Genomic DNA, 16,197 nt, shown 5'->3' on the forward strand with positions numbered 1-16,197 from the left:
AAAATGGTATCTTTGTCCTTCAAATTTATTCTGAATTGAAAATACTTAACTTTTCTTTTATTCTAGTCTCAGATTTGATGAAGGGAATTGGTTATCATCTTCAGTGTCATTGTATTTTACACGTGAGAAGCTAGTTATTTATTGTCTATCAGTTTTCTCCAGGCTGAGAAACTCATTTTAAAAAGATTACCTAATTTTCTTCCAGTCTTCTTCCTCTCCCTTCTGAATTTGGTTTTGTTAGTGGTGCTTTTTCTTGAATCATCTCAAGGATTTCCATGTGCTCAAATATGTTGATGTCCAGACCATCTCATGGTAGTACATTCAGATCTAACTATGGAAGTCTGAGCATATCTGGGCTAATCAATTCTTTCAAAAGTATTTTTTTTCTCCTTAACTCTAACAATTCTCCAAGGACTTTATACTACTTCTTGAGAACAAAAAATAATTGATACTAAATACTTAAATGTCAGTGTCTGGGAAAGTCAACTACATCCCTCTGATCTCAGATGTATAATTTTGTGACATTGAAATTATATAATATAAGGTTGCAACATGATTGGCTAATTACTGTGATTTGTTATATCTCATTACTATGGGAAGCATTCTATATTTTTTTTCTTGGTTCATGAGATTAACTACTTGAAACTCTTTCAAAATCAAAAAGTGGGTTACATCACCCACTTTTAAACCATACCTTTTTTTCATGTACATATAGACATAAGTGTAACCCCAGCATCGCACATACACCTCCCTCAAAATTACCACGATCTCCTGCGTCTAAACCAAAGAAAACTCTTCTTACATTAATAACTAAATCTGCTTTATGAAGTGTGACAATGAGGGGAAAAATATTCTCTGATTCTATCCATCTGTCTTGTCTAAAAAATCCCTTTTGAATTTAATGGAATCATATAAAACTTGATTAAATAAAATATCAAATTAATCAAATATCAAACTGACAAATGCAACTAATTGGTTAGACCAGGGAAAAAAAGAAGGACTTGGGAGAACAGATATATGAGATATATCAGTTATAGGTTCTCAGCAATGTTGTTCTGGTCCAGTTACCTATAAAAACAGTGAGGAAGTATTTGATTGACCTTGATACTTTGAAATGTGAACCATGGCTGTTTTAATGCCAGTGAGTGACCTTCATTTTTCTGGCAGTGAACTCTGTAGATTTTAGACTCAAGTGGCTGCAACAGCAGGGTTTCCTGACGATGTTACAAGCACTTGGGCATGAAATTCATATTTCTTACCTTTTCATTTAACTGTCCCTGCTGCTGAATAGCAGCCCCCACTGGCACTGACAAGGCAAATCTTGCTGGGTGGCTTCTGCAGCTGTTAGGGTTGTCCTTGCCCCCTGCATTTAAATATAACACTACTTACCATACTGGCAGTTACATCACCTCATGATAAAATAGCAAAACAATTCTATATCCCTCAAATCTCAGCAGGGGTATAAGTAGGATTTTATTGACAGTGTGACATTATTATATTAAGGGGTCATTTTTAAACAAAAGTACTACTCATGTATTTATTATGTCTTTTTTTTTTCCATTTGGAAAAATGAGTGTGAGACTCATTCCTTCCATAAATTTTCCCCTTTTTATTCTTTTTATGTAATTAATAATTAATTCTAAAACTAGGTCAGTGTAAAAGAGTACTTTCAAACTCATTTACGTTCTGATTCATGTCTTACAGAGAGAAAGGAAATTACAGAGGCATTGTTGGTGATAAGCAAGGTTTTAATTGACACTATTCTCCTGAAACTTCTAATGTTTGGCTCTTAACTATTTTCATACTGTTTTTACATTTTCTAGAGATGGACCTGTTGATAGCAACAATAGCAGTACACGTTCAATACAACCCTGAATTGCTACAAACTCTTTACTTTAAAAAAACTTTACTTAATCATTCAACAGACATTTATTAAATATTAAGTGTGTATAGTGCCCTGGCTGAGTCAAGAGTGTAGGAGATAGCATAAAGAGATCTCACATTGTTCCTGCCCTCGTAAGTTTACAATTCAATATTGTGACTTAGTCAGAAAGTCCTTGCTAGACTGATAAACTAAGTCACCTACAAGGATTCTGGTTCTATATCTGAATCACAACCAGTGGTAAAATACCAAGGAAGTATAAAACCTAAGTACAAATTGCTACTATACTGAAGAATTTAACTTAGTGCATGTATAAATAATGCCATGCAATGCATATGTACATATGTGTGTACATGTACTCATATGCCTTTATATATATAATGTATGGGTGTTAACACTATGGCAGGATATGGACACTCACATAATCACTATTATTAAAGGAGGAAGATGAGGAAGCAGTTCTACAAACACTTCACAGAAACCTTTTTACTATACCTTCTACTGTCAGGGAAAATGCCCCACCAAGTATAAAGAAAACAGTACTATTCTTCTCCAACAGAAATATGGAGAACAGGCTACAGTAGGATACTCATAATAGCTGTGGATAGTTACTTGAAGTCATTTAAATGACAGAAGGAATGTCTTACTCATGATCTCAAACCACATGGCATCCCTGGAAAGAGCTTTATTTTTGACTTCTTTCCTGCTCCTGGACCAGACCTTATTCTTTATCATCAGGTGTTTACTTATCCTGTTCATCTCCTCTACAATATGTGATCCAGTGCTTTTTATTTACTAAATATATTGAATGAATGAACAGATTAACGGAATTAACTAGGGAGAAATACCAGGTCAAAATGACATGAGAATAAGCATTGCAACTGTGATTTCATCAATATAAGCCATTCAAAAGTGAGGAAATTTTTTTGACCAAAATGTTAGGTTTTTCTCCATTTTCTCCACTGTAGCGAGCTGTCGTCTCCAGAAGCTGCCGGATCGCTCTCTAGGAAGAGATCTGCTGTGTCGACTCAAATCTTTCATACAGATTCTTCTTCCTGTAGTGAACCGTTGTGTCCAGGCAGTTACTGTTAACTCTTGTCCAGAGAAGTGACTTCCCTTCCTGCAGAGAGTTGCGTCAAGCCAGATGTAGTGCAGTCTTCTTCTATCTCTGGGTGTCCTCTCTTTTATCCTCCCAGAGAATGGGCGTGGGATAATGCAAAGGCTTCTGGGAAGAACCACTTCAGCCAATGAGCTTGCTCCTTCTATCAAGTCAACCTGAGTTCTCACCTTGTAATTGTCCAACCTGAATTCTCACCTTGTCACTATCCAGACAACCTGAGTTCTCACCTAGTAATCCTAACACTCCACAAACCACAATCTCACTAAATTGCCTAAAACATTGAGATGAGTGACTAGCCAAGGTGCAGCACAGCCAAAAGGTACCAGAGCCAGATAGGAACCCAAGGTCTTCCTGGTTATGAAGCTAACTTTCTGTCCACTGTGTCAAGGTTATTAGATCAATTTTAAAACCTCATTAGTTTCTATCTCCTATCCGGGACAAGTTCTTTTAGTCTTTACTATAAAAACTGAATGCATGCCTTTGTTTTCAGCTATGTTTACAGAGACTGAACAAAGACTAGTACCATAAAAATACATATCTATCAAAACACAAAAATATTACTTTTTACATTAATCCACATTAATTGATGACAAATTTGATGACAGTGAAAGGTTATTTCAATGTTAGGTAATGAAAGTTATTGGTGTCAGATCTCTTAAACTATAAGTAGAACATTTTATTTTATTATCTGATTAGCATTCAATTGACTGTCATTCAATGCTCTTATTACTGTAGCTTAAATTGTAACCCTCCTTTGGATAGTTTGGATTGTTTGAGTCACAGTACAGTAAAACATATATCTCATAAGTCATTCTTTCACTCTTAACTCATTCATTTCAATATAAGGTGAAGAACCTTTGAACATATTCTTTACCTGAATTGCTCTTCTACTTTCCTTTCTTAATGCAGATCTTACTTTGTCAAAGTACTTTTTTTTTTTAATTATAGTAAGTTTATTTTTAAAACATATTTATTTGTGAATAATGTTGGGAGAGAAAAATCAGAGCAAAAAGGAAAAACTATGAGAGATAAAATTAAAAATAAAAACAAACAGAACCCCCCCCACATACACACACAAACATAGCATGTGTTGATTTACATTCAATATCCTTAGTTGGTTTTCTAAATGCAGATAGCAATTTCTGTCCCAAGTCTATTTGAATTGCTTTGGATCATTGAACTACTGAAAGGAACCAACACTTTCATAGTTGGTATCTCACATTCTTGCTTTTATTGTGTGCAATGCCTTCCTTGTTTCTGCTTGTTTTGCTCAGCATCACTTCATGTAAATCTTTCCAGGCCTTTCTAAAATCGATTTGTTCATCATTTTTTATAAAACAATAATATTCCATTACTTTGATGGACCACAACTTGTTCATCTATAACCCAATTAATGGGCATCCCCTCATTTTCCAATTCTTTCCCACCACAAAAAAAAAATTTTCATCAATATTCATTAGGGAGATTGGTCTTTAATTTTCTTTCTCTGTTTTGGCCCTTCCTGGTTTAGGTATCAGTGCCTTATTTGCGCCATAGAAGGAATTTTTTAGTACTCGTTTTTTACCTACTTTTTAAAATAATTTACATAGTATTGGAATTAATTGTTCTTTAAATGTTTAGTATAATTCACTTAGTGAATTCATCTGGCCCTGGAGATTTTTTCCCTAGGGGGTTGATTAATGCTTGTTCAATTTCTTTTTCCAAAAAGGGACTATTTAAGTATTTTATTTTCTCTTCTTTTAAGCTGGGCAATTTATATTTTTGTAAATATTCATTCATTTCTGTTAGATTGTCAGACTTGCTGCCATAGAGGTGGGGCAAAATTATTGCTTTACTTTCTTATTAGTCTTAAGTTCATCTTTCACTTTTGATGCTGGTGATTTGGGTTCTTTCTTTCTTTCTTTCTTTCTTTCTTTCTTTCTTTCTTTCTTTCTTTCTTTCTTTCTTTCTTTCTTTCTTTCTTTCTTTCTTTCTTGATCAAATTAACCAATAGTTTATCTATTTTGTTGGATTTTTTTCATGAAAACAACTTTTAATTTTGTTTATTAGTTCAATAATTTTCTTAATTTCTATTTTATTAATCTCTCCTTTGAGTTTCAAGATTTCTAATTTTGTATTTAATTGGGAGTTTTTAATTTTTTTTCCTAGCTTTTTTAGTTGAATATCTAATTCATTAATTCCTTCTTTCTCTATTTTATTTATGCTGACATTTAGGGATATAAAGTTTCCCCTAAGAACTGCTTTGGGTGCACTCTCTAGGTTTTGTTATGTTGTCTTCTTATTGTCATTTTCTTGGATGAAATTATGGATTGTTTCTGTGTTTTGTTGTTTGACCCACTAATTCTTTAAAACTAGATTATTTAAATTCCAATTGGCTTTTAATCTTTCCCTGGCTCTTTATTGAATATAATTTTTATTATATTATGGTCTGAAAAGGAAGCATTTACTATTTCTGCTCACTGACTTAAAATCTTCTCTAGGAATTTGCCTGCTCTATCTTCTCTAGGAATTTGTCTGCTCTATCATTTGGGTGCATACACGTTTAGTATCCTTACTGCTTCATTATTTATAATACCCTTTATCAAGATTTACTTTTCCTCCTTATCTCTTTTAATGAGATCCATTTTTACTTTTGCTTTACCTCAAACCAGAATTGCCACCCCTGCTTCAGCTGAAGCATAATAAATTCTGTTCCAACCTTTTACCTTTGCATGTATTGTGTTAAATGTGTTTCTTATAAAAGGCATGTTATAGGATTCTGTTATGTAAAGTAAACCACTCTGCTGTTTGCTTCCCTTTTCATCAGTTGTGATTTCTAGCTCTGTATTTCCTTCCATCCTACTTTATCCCCAATATATATTCTCGTTCACTCTTTCTACCCTGTCCTTAGTGGTATTTTTTTTTTTTACCCATCTACTACCTTATCTGCTATCATCCCTCCACCTTCTCTTATTAGATTTTTTTTACCCATCCTACTTATTACCTTTTCTCCCACTACCCTTCCCCTGTTCTTTTAGTAATGCTTTTAACCTATTCCACCTACTATCTTATTGTCTATCAACCCTTCCCCTTCTCTCATCTTCTCACCCTAGTGTTTCTGCCCTCCCTTCTATCCTGTGCCTCCCTTTGTTTTCCATCTTTCTCCTATTTCTTTATAAGTTTAGATAAATTTCTATATCTAACTGAATCATTAAGTTATTCTCTCCTAGAGCCAAAACTGGTGAGATCAAGCTTCAGACAATGTTCATCCCCCTACTCTCTTTCTCTCCACTGAAATGGGATTTTTGAGCTTCTTGGTGTAAACTAATAGTCCCATTATGCCTCCCCCTTCCTCTTTTTTTCTTTTCAGGATAGACCTTTTCCCCACCCCTTAATGTCTTTTTCTTTGACTTCATCACATTAAAGTCCATTCACAACCACAAATGAAAGTCCTAGTCCTAATGATGCCCCCTCTTTGGCAGCCCCAGTGTCAAATATAGTTTGGAAGAGTTACAGATGCTGTTTTCCTATCCAGTTTTGTAAACAATTTAGCCTTTAATTATACATATTTTCCCTTCCTTTCTTTTTTATGTTTCTCCTGTCTCCTGTATTTGTACATTAAATTTTCTGTTTAGTTCTTTTTTTCCAATAGAAATGATTGAAAGTCTCTTACTTCATTGAAGCTCCATCCCCTCCCCTGAAAGATGAGGCCGATTCTTGCAGGGCAGCTAATTCTGGTTTGTAATCTCAGGTCCTTTGCCTTGTGGAATATGGTATTCCGCCTCCAATCCATTATTGTAGAAGCTGCCAGATCTTGGATAGGACTGTTAATCCTTGATATTCGAATTGTTTTTGTCTGGAAGTTTGAAGCATTTTTTTTCCTTGAGATTGTGTAGTTTTGGAGTTTCACAATAATGGTCCTTGCGGTTTTCCTTGTGGCATGTCTTTCTGAAGGTGATCAATGGATTCTTTCAATCAGTATTTCCCCTAATATTTCTAGAACACTGGGATAGATTTCCTTAATGATCTCTTCTAGAATGCTATCTAGGCTCATTTTTTGGTCATGGCCTTCAGGTAGGATAATAATTTTTAAATTTCTCTTCAGATCTATTTTCAGGGCGTCTGTTTTGCCAATGAGGTGTTTCACATTTTCTTCCATTTTTTTCCATTCTTTTTAGTTTGTTTGACCAATTTTTCCTGTCTCACAAAATCATGGGCTTCCATTTGCCCTGTTCTAGTTTTTAATGTGTGATTTTCTTTGGTTATTCTTTGTATCTTTTCCCATTTGACTACTGTTTAAGTAGTTGTTTTCCTCAGATAATTTTTTCCTTTCTTTTCCAAACTCTTGACTCTCTCATACATGCTTTTCATTTCTTTTCTAATTTTTTCTTCTACCTCAGTTATTTGCCTTTTAAAGTCCTTTATGAGTATTTCCAAGAAGTCTCTTTTGGCTTGAGACCAATTTATCTCACTCTGAGATTTCTTCTGAGGACATTCTGGCCTCCTCTGAGTATGTGTTTTGTTCTGCCCTGAAACCATAGTAGTTTTCTATTGTCAAGGTTCCCTTCTGTTTCTTGCTCATTTTCTTTCTTTCTTTTTTTTTTACTTTTATGATGGCAGCTCCAAGCCTTGGCTTTGAGCACAACACCCCTTAGTGTTTGCAGGGGTGGCTTTGCCTGCTTTGTTCAGAAACCACCTGGTTTCCCAGTTTTTGTCTTCCCCCACTGACTTGCTGTTATGGGAGCCACCTGCCAGTGGCTGCTGGGGGTCTAATTCTGACCAGCAGAATAGATTCCTTCCTGTGAGAGGATGATAAGGATACAAGGAGACTGAGAGGCAGCTATGTTCTATGACCTCCCTCCTCTTCCCTCTTGCCTCTGATTTATTTCATTCCCAATCACAGGCAATGTCTGGACCAGTAAAGGCTAACTCAGATTCCTTCCCAGCTGTGGGGCTTCCGGAGAATAGACCTGCCCTTCACACTTGGGTGTGGTCCTTAACAATTTGCTCCTCTACTGATTTGCTCCTCAGTTGCTGATTTGCTGTGATTAAGATTTTCTCAACTTTTCCCAGAGTCTGTGTGAGATGGGCTGAGCCCTCCCTCTGCTCACCCCACTGAGACTGATCTTTGTTGAATTTTTTTCAGTCTATCTCGAGATGGAGAGCGGATTTATTCTATTAGACTGTTCAGAGGTTTAGTTTCATGTGGTTTTCAAGGGAAACAGGGAGACTTTGAGCATCTTCCTGACTACTACAAAATCTTGGCTCCACCCCTGGAACTCACTTTGTCAAATGATTGCTCAATATTCCTCTCCTCCAAGTAGTTTATTCTGAAAAACTCTTCTGTATTCTGATTTTCTACATCCTATTAGTGTTTCTGGCTTTAATTTACACTATGTGAATTTCTACTTAATCTGTGTTATTAGGAGGTGGCCCTACTCACAATCCAAAGATCATTTTTCTGCCATCATTAGGAACAATGACAAATGTGTATCAACTCTGTTTCTGATTCTAGAATAATCATTGTGCTAGTCAAATTAGCTTCCCTGTAGGTGTTGCCTAAAAGAATGAAGATTTACTGAAGTATCAGAAAAGATGGTTTCTGGCTTATTTTCATTGGTTAACTGCTCAATGGTGTAGCTTTTATCATAGCATATTAATGTACATTTGCCATGTTTTGAGCATAACAAGAATTTTTCATCCAGAAATTTTACTTGGAAAATGGCCTTTAGCAGAGTAATTTTCTAAACTTCTTTCTAGATCATTTATAATTTTATATTCTTCAGTTCTCATATTGAGAAACGTACTTTAATAAAACAAAACCTTTTATTTCAATAATTCACTATTTCAATAATCAGTTCAGTGAGATCTACTTTTTGTACTGTTTAATTCTTCCTCTTTTCAAATTAGAGTGATAGCAATATCCTTCTCCTCCTCCCTGATCTCCCCCATCCCATGCCATCAATCCATACTTTCTAATTCTGGTACTAAGTGACTTATATAAACTATTTCTCTAGCTTTCACAAATACAAATGATGATTTTAAAAGGATTCTATTTTTCCCCTATCTACAAGAAATTGATTTTACCTGTATTTCCAGCCATGTCTATAGAGATCAAAAAACAGTACCATCTTAAAATACATAGAATTACATACATGCCCATGCACACACACACAGATGCACGATTTTTTCAGTGTGATAGTTTTTTTTTCCTTCTGAAAAATGAATGATCCATGATCCAAATCCTTCTTGCTCCTCTAGAACTATAATTGTGTCATTTTCCATTCCCTCAGAGAATACCTTCTGCTTCCCCAATTGTTAATTCTGAGAGATTGATAGATAAGTACCAGTTCTGAGTCCACTAGTTTATATAGTGCATTGCCTATATGTCTTTGGTCAAATTATTTAACCTCTCTAAGTATATTTCCCAATTCAGTAAAAATAGCTTTAAGAACATTTGCTATAATTCCCAGAAAGAATTTTTAAAATATTTTATTTTTTCCCATATACATTTAAAAACAACTTTTGGCATTCATTTTAAAAAGATTGTATTCCAAATTCTCTTTTTCCCCCTTCCCATTCCATGATTCCTAAGACAAGCAATTTAATATAGATTACGCATGTTTCCATATTAGTGATATTTTGGAAGACAGAACAAAAACTTCTCACCAAGAATAAAAATAAGAAACAATATAATTCTATCTATCTGCATTCAGATTCCATTAGGATTTTTTTGTCTATTTGTTTGCTTTTCTCTGAAGGTGGATACCATTTTTTATCATGAGTCCTTTGGGACTTGAATTATACTGTTGCTGAGTCTAGCTAAGTCATCATACAATATTGGCATAACTATGTACAATGTTCTCCTGGTCCTGCTCACTTTACTTTGTATCAATTAATTTAAATCCATGTTTTTCTTCAAATGGTTTTGCTCTTCATTTCACATAGCACAATAGTATTTTACAGTCATATATCACAATTCGTTCAGCTATTTCCCATTTGATGAACATCCCCTCAATTTCCAATTCTTTGCTACCATAAAACGAGCTGTTTGTACTAACCAATTTTAATATTTTGTACTCAACCAATTTTTTTTTATAATTTTAATATGTGAATGGGAAAATGCTATTGAAAAAAAGTCTTTAAGGGAATGTATTTTTTTACTTGATTTTGTGCTTTAAAAAAAATCTAGGGGCATCTAGGTGGCACAATAGGTAGAGTACCAGCCATGAACTCAGGAGGATCTGAGTTCAAATGTGATCTCAGACACTTAACACTTCCCAGCTGTGTGACCCTGGGCAAGTCACTTAACCCCAATTGCCTCAAGGGGCCGGAAATCTAGATTAAAAACAAATTGGGATAAAAATTAAACGCGAAAAGGACAAGTGTAGATTGGATTGTGAAATTTCTTTGATTGTGAAATTGGATTTGAAAATTGGAAATTTCTTTATTATCCTTTATCACTTTTTCTAGAAACAAAAGCCCATATTATAATACTAATATTCCTTTGGTGCTGTTACATAGCTGTGAGGTATTATATAACAAATACAAAAGAATATAGCAGCAGATTGTTTGAAAAACCTAAAGACTGAAACTATTAAAGAAATGTTTTATTATCTGACAAAAACTGCTGGGAAAACTATAAAGGCAAAAGGTTTATACCAGGGGTTCTCAAACTATGGCCTGAGGTGTTTATGTGGCCCTCTGGGTTATGGCAAATGGGCTGAGGGGCAGAGACAGAGTGTGAGTTTTTGTTTTTACTATAGTCTGGTCCTCCCACAGTCTGAGGGACAGTGAACGGGCTCCTCTGTTTAAAAAGTTTGTGGACAGCTGATATATACTAACATCTTATACTGTATACCAAGATAAGCTCCAGATGGCCTAAATATAAAAGGTTATATTATTAAAAAAATATTCAAGAGGCAAGGAAGGAACTATCTTCTACACTTATGGATAAAGGGAAAGTTCACAACTAAACAAATGATAGCTAAGCTCAAGAACCATAAAATGCACAATTTTGATGATGCAAAATTAAGTTTTTATATGAACAAAACCAATTATTTACAATTTAGAAAAGAAACTCTTAACTGGGACTTTGAAATCAATTTCTCATTTCCAAGATGTATAAGGAAGTATTTCAAATACAGGAGTATGAGTCATTCTTCATTAGATGAACGGTCAAAAGGTCATGAAGTTAGTTATCAAAGGAGGAAATTCAGACCATCACCAGACATGAAAAAAATGCTCCTAATAATTAATAATTGGAGAAATGCAATTGAAAATAATTCTGACCTACCTGATATCCATCTACAGCCAACGAATTGGAGAGTCTTTGAGAAAACAGACATACTCTTAGTAGAGTTGACTCAGCTATTCTGAAAAGCAATTTGGAATGATTCTCCAAAAGTCAGTGAAATTTAGACATAGTTTCAACTAGCAATATCCCCAAGAATTCAAAGAAAGATGAAAAGGACACACACACACACACACACACACACACACACACACACACACACACACATCTATATCTATATCTATATCTATATTTATCTCTCTCTCTCTCTGTATGTGTATATATATATACACATACACACACACACACACACACACACACACACACACACACACACATATATATATATATATATATATATATATATATATTCATTGTGTCTCTTTTTATTATAGCCAGAATTGAGAAATAGGAAGATTACCATCATTTGGAGAACTGCTGAACAATTATGATGTATTCATGTAATAGAATGTTACTGTACTCTAAGAAATGACAAAAGAGATGATTTTAGAAAAAGCTAGGAATGCTTGTATGAACTAATGCAGAGTGAAGTGAAAAGAACCAAGTAAAAAGAATCATTAAAAAACAGCTTTAACAGCTTTTATTATGTTCAATATAATGATTAGCCATAGTTTTAGAGAAGCAATGATGAATCATATTACGTACCTTCTGACAGGGAGGTGTTCAATTCAGAAAGCAGAATAAGAAGTACATGTTTAATGTAAGCAACATGTGAATTTGTTCTATTTGACTGCATATTTATTGAGGATTCTTTTAACTGGGTCAGGAAGATAGGGGAGAGAAGAAAGCTAGCAATAAGAAAAAAATTTAAAGAGGATATTAAAACATTTTTCAATTGCATGAAATAAAACAACAACAACAAAAAAACCTTGAAGGCCAAAAGAAAACTGGAAAATAGGACAAATTTTATTGAATTTTATGTATAATTTAGAGGATTTTTAATCTACATATTTACAAAAGAATAAATATGACAATTAAGGAACCTTAAAAATTAGAATAAATAATATCAGGGAAATGAATAGTCAGGGAATGTTTTGATGTGCTGTTTTGATATAAGATTTGAGAGATCTCAGATAGCCATCTCCTACATTACAATCACTGAGCTAAGTACTTTACAAATATGTCCATTGATCTTCAAGCCATCCCTGGAAGGTAGATGCTATTATGATACTCATTTTTTAGTAGAAGAAACTGAAGCAGACAGTGTTTGGCAAAACTCATATAGCTAGTATCTGAGACAGGACTTGAACTCACCTCAACTTCAGGCCCAGCACATGATCCATGTATTTGTCTTCAATCTTAGAGCTTTCTCTCCAAACCCTGTTAGCTTATGAGCCCATCTAGTAGTTTCCCCTCTCTTAGGGCCATCAGAATCTGACTAATATCTACATCTTTCTAGCAGAAGGAAAAAGATCTAGAGTTCCAAAATACTCCATTAGACTAATTAAATGTTGAAGACAAGTTTTATTCAACTTAATATAAATGGGAGCACTTGAGTAGTATTTCTCCACTAATGAGGAGAGTCTAATACGAATGGACTTTGAGATTGGTTGCTATGAATAAAACAACAAAATGCAAAGAATTGGTATCCAAGCCCTTGAGAAATCAAGCAGTCTAGACACCTCTTCACTTTTCAGTGTCCCATTGCCTCTCAGGAATTTACATAATTTTCCTGAATTATAGTAGTTCCATAGGTGGGCCATTGCAAAAGAGGTAATGACTCACATTTTCTGTGAAATTGTCTAACGGTCTTTTGTCACCTTCATCTATCATATTATCACAGAGAATTCAGTAGTTAGTCCCAACCAATTATGTGAATCTTATGCAACTGGACTTTGAGCCCTTGGCAATACAAACATCTTTTTTCTTGATTGAAAACTACATTTCAAAGGATTATATCAGATTTATAATGTAAAATTAATCTGCATCTCTCATGTACCCCCTGTCAAGGAAAAAGCTTTCTGACTGGAGAGCTAGACATGGGGGAAGATTCAGTGATTCCCTCCCATGTATGCATTAGTTTGGATAATTTGGTGTGCTCCTTTCACCAGCCTAGTTTCTTCCAAAAATTCAGAGCTATCTAAATAACTCAATTATATCTAAAGAAATATCTTATATACCTGAAAGGAGCTTTACTGGGGAGTTTCTCCATTCCTTAAATTTAATTTAATTTTCATTGTTCACATTTTTACACAGATATCCATGGAATTAAATCCAGAATCATGTAGCCTTTTGATCTTTCACCAGAACCTGCTAAAATATATATGTTATGTATGACACCATTGTTTTAACTGCATTGCCAAGAAGAAATCCAGAATCAGTAGATGTAGATGTGTTTATTTCAGTTCAGTAAATGGGTTAAAAGCTCATGGACACAAGGAATCTGAGTATGCAGTTGAGGAATCATAGAGCATAGTAGTGGATTGATTTCCCATGGGCTGGCTCAAGAGGATTATGTCTTACACTAATTCCATCAGCCATGCTAATTATATTGTGCTTTCGTCCTGCCCCTGTTTTCCCTTGCCTGAGATGAGATAATCATGACTTCATTTTTATTTTTTATTTTTGTTTGTTTATTTCCCAGGAATCATATTTCCCTACGTCCTGAATTTTACTTTAACATGCCCCATGCAAAGTTTAGCCAAGAATAGTCTTGTTTTGAAACAGACCTAAGGCCTCTAGCGAGGTTATCAGACTTGATTAAATTCTTATTTTTGTTCATTTTGTTGTTGGAACTAGCCCAGGTGGAAAAGCCTTCACTCATAGGTTGTTGCTATTGTTCAACACTCATTTTCGAAGCAGGTCAATGATAGCAAGAGGGTGATGTCTTGACTTGTAAGTGAATTGGATTTAAGTGAGGCAGAACTGAACAAATCAGTAGCCTCTTGCTGTCCTCCAGAGTTATCAGAGTGCAGAGGCAAGACATAGGTCGGGATGACTGGTGATGGCCCAAGGTTATGTAAATATGTTTAGATAGAGTAGAGAGTAAGAAGCAGCTTTCTACTGTTAGCGTGCCTTCCCAATTGATTGACAGGATTTGCTTTGCATCTCCAATAACTGAGAAGACGGCGACTGGGCTAAGCTGAATTGGCTGGAGGGTGCAGAACAAATCATGATGCTATTAAAATTCTTCAATTTTATCAATGAAAAAACTGAGATCCAAAGAGTTTTCAGACCTATTCAGAGCACCATCCTGACAAGTCAGGAAGCTGAAACTTTGTTTCTCTGCTATATATAGCCCATTTTTCTCCAAAATCATAAGTGTTGTGCAATCATTTCCTTCACCCTGTGATCCAAATCCAAGCATTGAAGTGGCTCTGGTTAGGCTAACACAGGAATCAGTATAATCAACTTGCTTGGGGACATCAGTTCTTCCATATCATCATAGTAACTAGGGTAACATGGTAGGATGCTGAGACAGAAAGGAGTTTGTGGATCATTCCAAGTATTTAAAAATGGAGGCAGCATAATAGCTAACCTTAATGTTTGCAAAGTATATCTCGTACCTTAGCTTCAGAGTTATTATTTTCTCCATTTTACAGGTGACAGAGGTGAAGCTGATACAGGTTAAATTCCTTGTCCAGGTTCCCATAGTGGGTTTGTGTTTGAAGCAGGATTCAAATTCAGTTCTTTCTGACCCCAAACATTCTTAGTTATTGCATCACATACAGAATATTAATGTTAGAAGGCACCATGGTAGCCATTTTGTCCATTTCAAGCCCCCCAAAATAATTATTAATATTTTGCTCCTAACAAATGATCATCTAGTGCTAAGTGAAGTGAACAGAACCAGGAGATCATTGTACATGGAAACAAGAAGATTATACGATGATCAATTCTAATGGATGTGGCTCTCTTCAACAATGAGATGATTCAGGCCAGATCCAGTGGTCTTGTAATGAAGAGAGTCATTTCCATCCAGAGAGAGGACTGTGGGAACTGACTGTAGATCACAACACAGCATTCTCATTCTTTTTGTTGTTGTTTGCTTACATTTTATTTTCTTTCTCATTTTTTTCCCTTTTTGATCTGATTTTTCTTGTGCAGTACAATAATTGTAGAAATATGTATAAAAGAATTGCAGATGTTTAACATATATAGGATTATTTGCAGTCTAGGGGAGGAGGTAAGGAAGGGGGGGAAATTTGGAGCACAGGATTTGCAAGGGTCAGTGTTGAAAAATTATTCATGCATATGTTTTGAAAAATAAAAAGCTTTAAAAAAAGAAATAAAATGATCATTCAGGCTATGCTTAAAAAAATCCAATAAATAAATAAAAGACTATCTCTCAAGGCGGCCTATTCCACTATAGATTATTCTAATTAGGAACTTCCCTCTTTCTGACTTCTATTCATTGCTCTTCATTCTTTTGTTGTTTTCCTGCTGATATCCAATATCTTTATTAGTCTCTTGGATTTTGTCACCATGAGCAGAATTAGAAGGGAGCTGAATATAACCACTTTAATTTTTTTTTTTTCTTTGTCCCATGTACTGCGCAACCAAAGAATTTATCACTAAATGACCATCTACTGGTGATTATTTATTTGCCTGCTTTTAGCAAGGCTAATCTGCAGAATGCACCTAGTGTGTTGTTACAACCATAATTGAAGTCTTTCTAACATAGTAAATAGAACCTTAGAACAATTAGATTCCATTGGCCTCCAAGAACATTTCCATACCACAATAAGACATTGGACTAAGGATTATTAGAAATTTTCTTTTATAACATGTCTAAAATCCAAGAGGATTCCTGTGCCAGTACAGATTGCATAGGATTACCTCTGAGACTTCTTTCATTAGGCTCTCCATTATAGTATAACAAGATTAACAAGCAACCATCTAGCCTCTTGAATACCTTCAGTTTTCTCTAGACTTTCTTTTCATCTCCTCTTAGGAAGTTTT

General features: G+C 34.8%; 1 protein-coding gene across 1 annotated transcript in view; it reads left to right on the top strand.

Annotated features, from left to right (window-relative positions):
* PRKN (parkin RBR E3 ubiquitin protein ligase) overlaps positions 1 to 16,197 on the top strand; it is a 1,861,641-nt gene that overhangs the window by 1,042,458 nt on the left and 802,986 nt on the right.

Source organism: Sminthopsis crassicaudata, chromosome 4 (assembly GCF_048593235.1).
Source record: "Sminthopsis crassicaudata isolate SCR6 chromosome 4, ASM4859323v1, whole genome shotgun sequence".
Taxonomy (NCBI): domain Eukaryota; kingdom Metazoa; phylum Chordata; class Mammalia; order Dasyuromorphia; family Dasyuridae; genus Sminthopsis; species Sminthopsis crassicaudata.